The following is an 11,538-nucleotide window of genomic DNA, read 5'->3' on the forward strand; positions in this document are numbered from 1 at the left end:
ATACATAACACAGAGATAACAATTAGCGTGATGTCTCAAAATTACCCCAACATAAGAACATAAGAAATGTTAGTAAAGCATTCGACAAGGTGCCCCATCAAAGGCTCCTGAGAAAGGTTAGGGCGCACGGGATAGATGGGAAGGTGTTAGGTTGGATAGGGTCATGGCTTGGTAACAGGCGACAGAGAGTGCTAATAAACGGCTCGAAATCCGAGTGGGGTCATGTCATTAGTGGGGTGCCACAGGGATCAGTATTAGGGCCATTATTATTTCTAATATATATCAATGACTTGGATAGTGGAATTAGTAGCGATGTTAGTAAATTTGCAGATGACACAAAGATAGGTAGATTAATTAGGTCAGAAGCGGATGCCATCGCCTTGCAGACAGACTTAGATAGAATGAATGAATGGACGGATAGATGGCAAATGCAATTTAATATCAATAAATGCAAAGTGCTTAGCGTAGGTAGAGGAAACCCACACAATAGGTACACATTAAACACCCAAACTCTGGTAGGTACAGGGTACGAGAAAGATTTAGGAGTTATAGTTAGCTCTGAACTCCGTCTAGGGAAACAATGCATAGAAGCCAGAAACAAGGCAAATAGGGTACTAGGATTCATTTTTAGGAGTGTTAAAAGTAGAAGGCCGGAAGTAATATTAAAATTATACTTGGCGCTGGTCAGACCTCATCTAGACTACGCTGTGCAGTTCTGGTCCCCACATTACAGGAAAGATATAGGTCTATTAGAATCAGTACAGAGGAGAATGACTAAAAGGATACAGGGGATGAGGAGTATTCCTTACGAAGCGAGGTTGAAGCGGTTAAATTTACATTCTCTAGAGAGACGTAGGTTAAGAGGGGACCTGATAGAAGTCTTTAAGTGGTATAAGGGTTATAACAAGGGAGATGTAAGCAAAATTCTTAGGATCAGCAACCAGGGTAGAACAAGAAAAACCGGGTTCAAGCTTGAAAAATTTAGGTTTAGGAAGGAGATAGGAAAAAATTGGTTCTCAAATAGAGTGGTAGATGAGTGGAACGGACTCAGTAATCATGTAGTTAGTGCTAGGACACTAGAGAGCTTTAAGAGAAGATTAGACAAGTTTATGGATGGGGATAACAGATGGAAATAGGTAGGAGTGTTTCATACAGGGACTGCCACGTGTAAGCCTGGTTGCTTCTTGCAGCTTCCCTTATTTCTTATGTTCTTATGTTCTTATGTTCTTATGAGAGAGAGAGAGAGACGAACAGATGTGTTTCGTCACCAGGTAAACAAGTCTCTACAAAAAAAATCCGAGTGGCGACACCAGTAAACAGGATGTGACGCCAGGGATGCTAGCTCTCCGGTGACCCTGACGTTGCTAGCTCTCCGGTGACCCTGACGTAACTTAGAATGTCGACCACCTTACGCACCACATGTTCCACCAAAGACACGTGTGCTGCAGGATCGACACTCAAGGCTGGAAAGATGAGAGAGAGAGAGAGAGAGAGAGAGAGAGAGAGAGAGAGAGAGAGAGAGAGAGAGAGAGAGAGAGAGAGAGAGAGAGAGAGAGAGAGAGAGAGAGAGAGGAGGCAGAGTATCTTAAGTGTGAGATAACAGACATCATTCAAGACGTTATTTAAAAGCAATGACATCTATAGAGACATCAATGAAAATTAAAGAGAAGTGAATGGAAAAGATAGATATAGCAATTCCTAGACGGTATAATGCCTGGACGTGGCTGTAGGGCAAGAAAATACGTTAGAAATTACCGAAAAAAAAAAAAAATTGTTGACGACCAGCAGGGAAAGTGTTGAGACAAAGGAACGTATACAATATTCACTAACACCCTTTCAGCCGCCCCCCGCCCCCCGCCCCCCACCAAGAGAATATTTTCAAAGGCCACAGGGATGATTAATTGGATTCCCAGGTTTTTTTTTTTTTTTTTTTTTCAATGACGAGGCAGAATCCTTGTTAATGTCACTATATTAACAGCGCCCTTGAAACCGCCCCCCCTAACTTTCTCTACAGCTTCTTGAAATAGTCGGTACAAAGGTCTAAAATGTTTAAGATAGGGTACCATGGAAGTATTAACGTGGAAGTAATTGTGCTGGAAAAAAGACTCCACCACACAATAAGTGGACTGTTTTAACCCTTTATCTGCTCTCTGGCAAATCTTCCTTTAATCATAAACTTCACTGGGTTATTTTCGTTTCTTCAGCAGCCGCCTCTAAATGCTGTATAGGCCAGGCACCAGAGAGCTCTTTTAATCCCTCTTTTCAATAGTGTATGTACTTGGAAAAGGTCTCGTGTTGTGCCATTTGTGTTGAGAACTGTTGGATATCGTAGTGAGAGGGTCAAATGTGCTCTTTTGATTTCCATAACAATGTTTACATGTGCAAGACGGAAGGAAAGAACCATTTGATTTTTTTCGACAAGAGTTCTACTACTACTACTACTACTACTACTACTACTACCACTGTAACGGTGTCACATAATTAATAATAATGTGTATTGTATTTATAATGCCTTGCTTGATTAGCAATATAAGTGTATGTATACATATATGCATAAGTGCAAATAGTGGGTGTTGGCGCATAAGGGTGGGGCGGATATGATCACGCCACCCTACGTCACACACACACCATGGAACTTTCCATACTCCTTTTATTGCCATCGATAAGTAATCGGTAGCACCTACATTACAGTATCTAAGTATTCTCCATAGTTAATCTCTCCCTAATGTATTTTGGCATGTATTACTCTTAGCTATAAGTAGCTTTTCCTTTGCCTTATTTATGTAATTAGAGAGTAATAATTATGAATATATTCATGTACTGTGAGTGCGGTCAACCCGCCCCTATTTCTAATATCAGCACTTTTTGAAGGCGCTAAGCGTCCCTTTCCCGGCTTCGGCAGTCTCTTGCCAGGGTGTAACGCTGTACCACGCAGAGGACATCCGTTGTCCCGTACGCGCCACACCCTTCTCCAGAACTCTGTACATATATCTAAATATACCTATTTTTATACGTTCACCTTTGACATTCACCTGAAAACCACAGAAACTCACCAAGAGTGACTTTACCTATTATATAAAGGTAAGAAACTAATGAACAGTGTCCAGTGGTAATTGATAATTCAAAACCACACCGGAACATTTGGTGGCAGCTTAATGAGATACGAATAACTAACTCCAGTGCCAAGAGCAATAACAATAAACAGTGGTTGAAAGTGAAGTGGTGAACGGACACAGTGAACGGAGAAAACGGCAACCAGTGGCAGGGTAGTGAGGAGAGCAGAGGAGCGAGCCGGCGTTGTTTACAGAACTTACGCTGACACACCAAAACACTCGCACCAAGCCAAGAGCGACGCACCTAACGGTCTCGCCTTACTCACCCAGCCTGCCACTCCCAAGACTCACTTCTCCTTGTTATTAAAGGAGGAGACTTAAAAGACTCGAGGAGAAACCTAACAATTCTTTGGTTTCCCCTCGGTCTAATTATTCGTCGTAGATTCTCGGCGAAGACATCATCGGCGCAGACATTCTCGGCGCAGACCAACACATCTTCCACCTGCAGGAATCCTGCAGGATTCTACAAGAACACTACTATCCTAAGAGGAGCTTCCCAAGACGGAAGGAGTCTTCCTAAGAAGATATATATATATATATTTTTTTTAAGTGTGAATTTCTCCGGCTACAGTCGTGAGTACAGACACTTAGTGGTACACCACACCAATATTAAATAAAACACTTGTGGTAACGCAAACACTGTTAGGGTTCATGTATAACTCACCTATTTCAGTGATGTTATTTATGTGGAAATTAAAATAGTTTAGTTTGCCTCTTAAACACCGTTTTCTTTTTCTGCTGGACGGAGCGCTCGCTCTCGTTTTCTTTTAAGTGTTCAGGGATAACTAGGATAATTCCATTTCTGTCCCTAACCCTTCAATTCTGTTAAAATTTTCACACTTCTCAAAATACTAACCATTCATCCTTTAAGAGTGGAAACGCCTTTGGACGATGGAAACGTAATTTAAGTGTGTAATTAATACCTAATTAAGATAGTAATAATACTACATTTATGGCTAAAGCTGAGAAGTTAGCTGAAATCTATGAACTGGAGTGTCATTTCCAAGCGGATAATAGTGACACTAGATCATCAGAAGCACTATCAACGGAACCAAAAGCCACTACAGTGGAAAATACCGTGCCTCATGAGGACGGAAACGTGTTGATTACAAGATCAGGGAATAAATACCCATCATTATCAGCAGCAACCATGGCTAATCCTAATGCTTCTGCTTCAACCTCTACTGGCTCTCCTTATGCCTTGCATGCATCTACTACACTTAAGGTACTTCCTATTCCTGAAACAATATCAGCATTTCGCGGAGAAAACCCGCAAGAAAGGGCTCACGATTTCATCCGTTTGTGTGAGGATGTTATGACAAGAGCAAATACTATCACCGATGAAGACAAGATCTCTTTCGTCAGATCTAAATTGGCTGGAGAAGCAGCACATATGATGAATACCAGCGCTTTTAGTCCGCTTGAAATAGGGACTAGTTATGCAAATTTCAAGAAAAATTTCTTGAACATTTTTGGGGGTAAGAGTCAAACTGACCTCATGGTACTAGCCTCCAAAGTGGGTCTTAGATTTGCAGCTGAAATTAACTCTATTCATGAAATGAAAGCCTTAATCCCTACCCACCAGTTCATAACGGACTTCATGGATGTCTTACGACTTAACAACTGGTTCCAAGGAAACAGTATGACAGAAACAAATTTCAGAAGACTTCTGGAATTCATCTTTTACATATCATTGGTGAATGGGGAAGTGAAGAAAACCGCAAGTCATTTTCGCTTTAAACCGGGAGACACAGTAGCTGACCTTGCAGTCCTGATTCGGGAGAAAAGAGGGCTATCTGGTGCCTCTCCGGAAACTCAAACCTCATTGGTTGCTCCACTCATGGATGACGACCAATCTCAACCTTGTGCGGCAGCCATGGCGAGGCCTGGAAATGTCTGTTCGTACTGCCATAAAATAGGTCATGTTGAAAAAAGATGTTATAAGAAACAAAAGGACCAGAAATTGGCAGCAAATAAATCCGACTTGGAGAACAAAACAAAAGGGGGTAATCTCTCTGTTAGACCAAAACCAGATGCATCGCCCCAAGTGAAAACTGGTAGGACAAGATCCTACAGGGACGTCGCTACCCAATACTGCCTCATACATGGCCAGTGTAAACACTCATCAGAGCAATGTAAAGATATAATCAATATGAGAATTGAAAAACAGGCCAGAGCTAACCTGAACAGTACAAGGCAGTCGGGGGAAGACCAGCGCACAGTAGTAAACAAACCCGACTAAAACATCTAAATGCGAAAGACGCTGAGGCAGCAGATTCTTCTGACATGTCAGTGCATTCAACCATAAATGCTGCCAACAACCAAACAGACATAATGGCATTACCAACTAGGGTAGGTAAGCATCGCTTATCTTTGGCTGTAGACACTGGAGCCACAGTAAACGTGATCTCTGAAGAATCTTACAAGATTCTGAAACGGAATTCACGCGGTGGTAAATGGATACTCCGTCCAAGTGACTTGAATCTTTCTGGTGTCACAGGATCAACCCTGAAAATCTTAGGAAAAATTTCCTTACCAATAAGTCTATCTAAGCATACTCAGCTTATTCAAACTGATTTCTATGTAGTCAGTAACTTTAAACTTCCTTCTGACGGCTTATTAGGGCTAAGAGCCATGAAGTCTCACCAGATAGTAATCTATCCAAAGCAAAATACAGTCATGTACTGCGGACGACATCTGGAAGGGATGAAACATCCTGCACCTTTGGTTTCCAGGCAACCCAGAAACGGTTCTTTATCACGGAAGGGACAAAGATCCAATGGGGAGCCTCAAACGATTCCATCTGTCCGGTCTCCCACGAGAGATAAGGATATAACAGAAGCATGGAGGGAAGCAAAAGCAATTGTCAATGCCAGTTATGACATTCCTGCTCGTGTGGCAAAACGGATTACAATTCGTGTTCCAGAAGCTCCTGTAGGCAGTGACATCTGTCTTGAAGGTATAGGTAATGTTAGGCGATTGGCTGTTGAATCGACTCTTTCCACAATTAGAAAGGGTCATGTCACTGATGCTTTGGTGGTGAACACTACTGGAAGTTCTGTAAGGATCAAACAAGGTCTTTTCCTTGGAAAGTGCCTGGTTTATGACAAGAAAGTGGTACCAGAACCCAGTATTCTGCCTGGAGCCTGCGTCTCTTCGGTGAGTCAGTCTGCTGTTGACACCGAGCTGGGGCAGGCGCCAACCCTATGTTCGTTTGTCAATGTTGTGGACTACCCCGAAATGAGGCCCGCGCTCTTGGACTTATTGGGGAAGTATCGCAATGTCCTGGCACTACCTGGAGAATCTTTAGGTGTGACCGATCGAGCGGAACACCACATTAGGTTAAAACCAAACACTAAGCCAGTATATATACCAGCTTATCGTCTTCCTCATAGTCAGAGGGCGACTGTAGATGACATGATTCATGACATGATTGACAAGGGAGTGATTCAAGAATCGTGCTCTCCTTGGAATTCACCAATCTTTTTGGTTCCCAAGAAAGATAAATCTTTCAGGCCGGTAATCGACTTCCGGCGGGTTAATGATGTCACAGTGGATGATCATTATCCTTTACCTGTCCTGAGCGACCTTCTAATGTCCTTAGGTCGTGGAAACAAAATTTTCTCTAGTTTAGACCTGTTGTCAGGATACTGGCAGGTTCCCTTAGCCCCCACTTCACGGGAAATAACGGCGTTCAGTACGCCTAGTGGCCATTACGAATGGTTACGCATGCCTTTTGGATTAAAATCCGCTCCTTTAACATTCCAGAGAATGATTAACAGTATTTTCACGGGTTTACTTGGCAAAACCGTGTTTGCATACCTGGATGATATAATCATCGCTAGTAAGGATCAAGAATCCCATCTGGAGAGTTTAAAATTAGTCCTCCAGAAGCTTGAAGAAGCTGGACTTAAAGCAAAGCTTTCTAAATGTGAATTTCTAAAAGCCAAAATCAAATTCCTTGGCCATGTAGTCGATGGTGAAGGAATCCACACGGTGGATGAAAAGGTCATAGCTGTACAGAAGTTTCCTCAACCTAAATCGGTGGAGAATGTCAGATCTTTCCTAGGTCTTGCGGGATATTACCGTCCTTTCATCAAGAATTTTGCGGCAATTGCATCCCCACTTACTAAACTCCTTAAAAAGGATGTTGCTTTCCATTGGGAGGCTGCTCATGAACAAAGTTTCAATGAATTAAAATCGCTATTAACAAATGCACCTGTACTTGCTTTCCCAGAGCATTCAGAGCCGTTCATTATTTGCACGGATGCTTCTTCTCTAGGACTGGGAGCAGTACTGATGCAGACAGATGCCAGAGGCAAAAACTATGTAATAGCATATGCAAGTCGTGTGCTTAACCCAGCAGAGTCTAATTACTCTGTCACTCATCAAGAAACACTTGCTGTAGTTTGGGCTTTAAAACATTTTAAGGACATTATCCTTGGATATCCAATTACAGTCTACACGGATCATGCACCCGTAATTGAACTTTTCAAAGGGAAAAATTTAACTGGACGAGTGGCAAGATGGTACTGTACCATGCAGGAATTTGCTCCAGTAGTCAAGTACTTGCCAGGTCGTGCTAATGTAGTAGCCGACGCACTTTCACGAAATGTGCCTGTGGGAGCTGTCAGTGACTCGATCCCTGTAAATAACTTCACCTTGAAGGAATTAAGTAAAGCACAGCGAGAGCATGAAATATGGTCTAAGGTCATACATGCTCTGGAGTCAGGCGAAGAAGATAATCTTCCACGTCTACATATACCATTCTCTCAATTTTTCATGTCACCAGACAATGTTCTGTGTCGACATAATCCCCAAATGGGAGAGTCTAGTAAACAACACATCATTCCTGAGAGTTTAGTCCATGTCATACTTATCTTAGTGCACGACATGCCAAGTGCAGGACATCCAGGAAGAGAGCGAACTCTACAAGCAGCGTGTAAAAGCTATTATTGGCCTACCATGCGCACTGACATAGAAGATTATGTTGCCAGGTGTATATCATGTGCAAAGCACAAGGGTGCGGTAAAAGGACCAGCCCCAATACTGGAATATCCACTACCTGAGCGACCTTGGGACATTGTCTCCATTGATCTTCTTCAATTACCCAAAAGTCAAAATGACTCGCAGTATCTACTTGTGTGTGTAGACCATTTTTCAAGGTTCGTGGTTCTCTCACCTTTAAAGGAAAAATCTGCTAAATATGTAGCGCATGCGCTAGTAACTAAGTTGTTTTGTCCATACTCAGCACCACGAGTGTTGTTAAGTGATAATGGATCTGAATTTCGCAATGAAATCTTACAAGGTATATGTACACAGTACAACATTAAACACACATACACTGTGGCTTACCATCCTTCTTCAAACGGACTAGTAGAAAGAGCAAACAGGAAAATCCTGGAGGTTCTTCGTCCAGTTGTAAACAGTCTCCATGATGACTGGGAGGACTGGTTACCACACGTTGGTGCCTGCATTAACAGTTCAATGTGTGAAAGTACTGGGAAATCCCCACATTATATATTATATGGTGAAGATAAAAATCTTCCTTATGATTTGTTGGCAAGTCCACAAACTCCAGTATACAACGTAGATGACTATGTTAAACAACATATGCATGTTTTCAAGGACATTCATGCTAAAGTCCGAAGTAGGCTACAAGCTTCTAGGGCAGAAATGATGGCTAGGCAACACAAGCGTGCGACCCCTGTCACGATACAGGTTGGAGACACAGTTAAAGTTCGTTATCCGTACAGGACCTCCAAACTCTCCCCTAAATTTAGTGGTCCATGCTCGGTTGTCCGCCAGTTACATGGTAACAAATTTAAGGTGCATGACCCTCTTTCTTAACACTGCTGAGATAGTACATAGTGATCGGCTTGTGAAGACTAACGCTCAGCTCCAGTCATCAACAGAGAGTACTACTGATCAGGTTACAAACCTTAATTCTACTAATACTATAAAGACGCATAGGTATAACCTTCGCTCACGCAGCTAATTGCCTGCATTACTTACAGATGGCACTGGGCCTCCTGGTTACCTTCTTGAGCATGCTGCAAGTGCTACAAGCGTCCACTGCGTTGCATATCAAACCGGGGGCTCTCACCACACATCTTGGGGAAGTAACCTTAATAGAAGATGTTCTTCTGGTTCGATATCCTTTTTCTACCTTATTTTCCGTAACTTCGGACCTCGACGCTGTCTCAGAAACTTTGGATAACTCCTTACAGGAACTGGAATCCTTACTTGCTGATGAAACGCATAGCCAGACACAAGTTTTCTCACAAACCATAATCAAAGCTTTAAAAGCAAGGGTAGAATTCTTACACGGGAAATTGAACCAATCTCAGCATGACTACAACCTTCATCCAGTGCACGCTCGTACCAAAAGAGGACTCATAAATGGGTTGGGACAACTGTCTCAATATCTTTTTGGCACCGCCTTGGACGAGGATGTACAGGATTTAAGGAAACATTATGATCAACTAATAACGGTTGCAGCTACTAATAAGAAGGTCCTGAACCTACATCACAATAAAATAGTTAAATTAGAAACTAATCTCAATGAGTTATTACAGTATTCAAATGATTTAACAACTGTGCTTGATAATGCCTTACATAGTTTAGATGTGATAAATCACGTTGTGGTTATAGATCAAGCTTTGCATGTATTTGAAGCTTCCTTGGGTTCAGTTCTCTCCATTAATGAAGCGATAATTCGCAACATGGTGGATGCTGTCAATGGCAGGGTAACAACTTCACTATTTCCTGTAGAGGATTTGCTTCACACAATAGAAATTGGTCAGTCAACCTACAAATTGACACCAGTGTATGCAGCGGACATGATCCAGTATTACTACCCATTGCTGGAAGCTACCTTGACCACAGATGCAATAATTGTAAACATACCTTTTACTCGTAAATCTCAGGATCATTTTGAGGCCTATGAGATTAAACCTTTTCCATTTTCCGTTAATAATTCTGTGATGACACTGGACATGAATCCTTCCTTAGTGCTAATAGCCAAGGATTTTTCATTATATACAATTGGAGATTTAACTGAATTAAAACGTTGTAAATCTTCATACTTGCATTTGTACCATTGTTCAAGTATCCAATTTGCTTTCTTACCTGTAGTAAAAGGTATTTGTGAAGTCGTCTTGACACGTTCAGAGGCGTCTGCAGCTCTAACACTCTGTCCATACAAGCATGTGGTTTCAAAACCTATTTTCCATTGCAATTTTCATGGATATCATTACTTTTATTTCACAGAAAACTTTTACGTCTCAGTGACTTGCCCAGAAGGGACCACCTATGAGGAGGTTATAGGACATTATGCAGTACAAGATGCTTGTCATGTACGTTCTAGTAAACTAACCACTTACCCTTCTAGGATTAATTTAGCTTTTACGACAGACCTTTCATATAGAGTTTTCCCTGTTACTTCCCTGGAGAATTTGACAAAGTCAAGGATTTCTTTTATAACAAACTCCTTATCCACTCTTTCCTTCTCAAACACAGAAGAGTTTTCAGAGGCTCTAGGGACATCCTTGCCAGTATATCTGAAACCTGGGATTCTCTATCCAAGTATCCTGACACCTTGCCTTATTTTAATGTTTTTGTTAATATTCTTATATGTGTGTGTTAGGAAAGCCTTAAATTTGTATATATATCTTGATAGTAGACGTAAACGTCTTAATGAAGGAGTTTCATACACATAACATGGTTAGGTACACTGTATTCGCGAGGACGCGTCAAGTAGGTGACCGAGCGATGTAACGGTGTCACATAATTAATAATAATGTGTATTGTATTTATAATGCCTTGCTTGATTAGCAATATAAGTGTATGTATACATATATGCATAAGTGCAAATAGTGGGTGTTGGCGCATAAGGGTGGGGCGGATATGATCACGCCACCCTACGTCACACACACACCATGGAACTTTCCATACTCCTTTTATTGCTATCGATAAGTAATCGGTAGCACCTACATTACAGTATCGAAGTATTCTCCATAGTTAATCTCTCCCTAATGTATTTTGGCATGTATTACTCTTAGCTATAAGTAGCTTTTCCTTTGCCTTATTTATGTAATTAGAGAGTAATAATTATGAATATATTCATGTACTGTGAGTGCGGTCAACCCGCCCCTATTTCTAATGTCAGCACTTTTTGAAGGCGCTAAGCGTCCCTTGTGCCGGCTTCGGCAGTCTCTTGCCAGGGTGTAACGCTGTACCACGCAGAGGACATCCGTTGTCCCGTACGCGCCACACCCTTCTCCAGAACTCTGTACATATATCTAAATATACCTATTTTTATACGTTCACCTTTGACATTCACCTGAAAACCACAGAAACTCACCAAGAGTGACTTTACCTATTATATAAAGGTAAGAAACTAATGAACAGTGTCCAGTGGTAA

Source organism: Scylla paramamosain, chromosome 11, assembly GCF_035594125.1.
Source record: "Scylla paramamosain isolate STU-SP2022 chromosome 11, ASM3559412v1, whole genome shotgun sequence".
NCBI classification, from domain to species: Eukaryota; Metazoa; Arthropoda; class Malacostraca; order Decapoda; family Portunidae; genus Scylla; species Scylla paramamosain.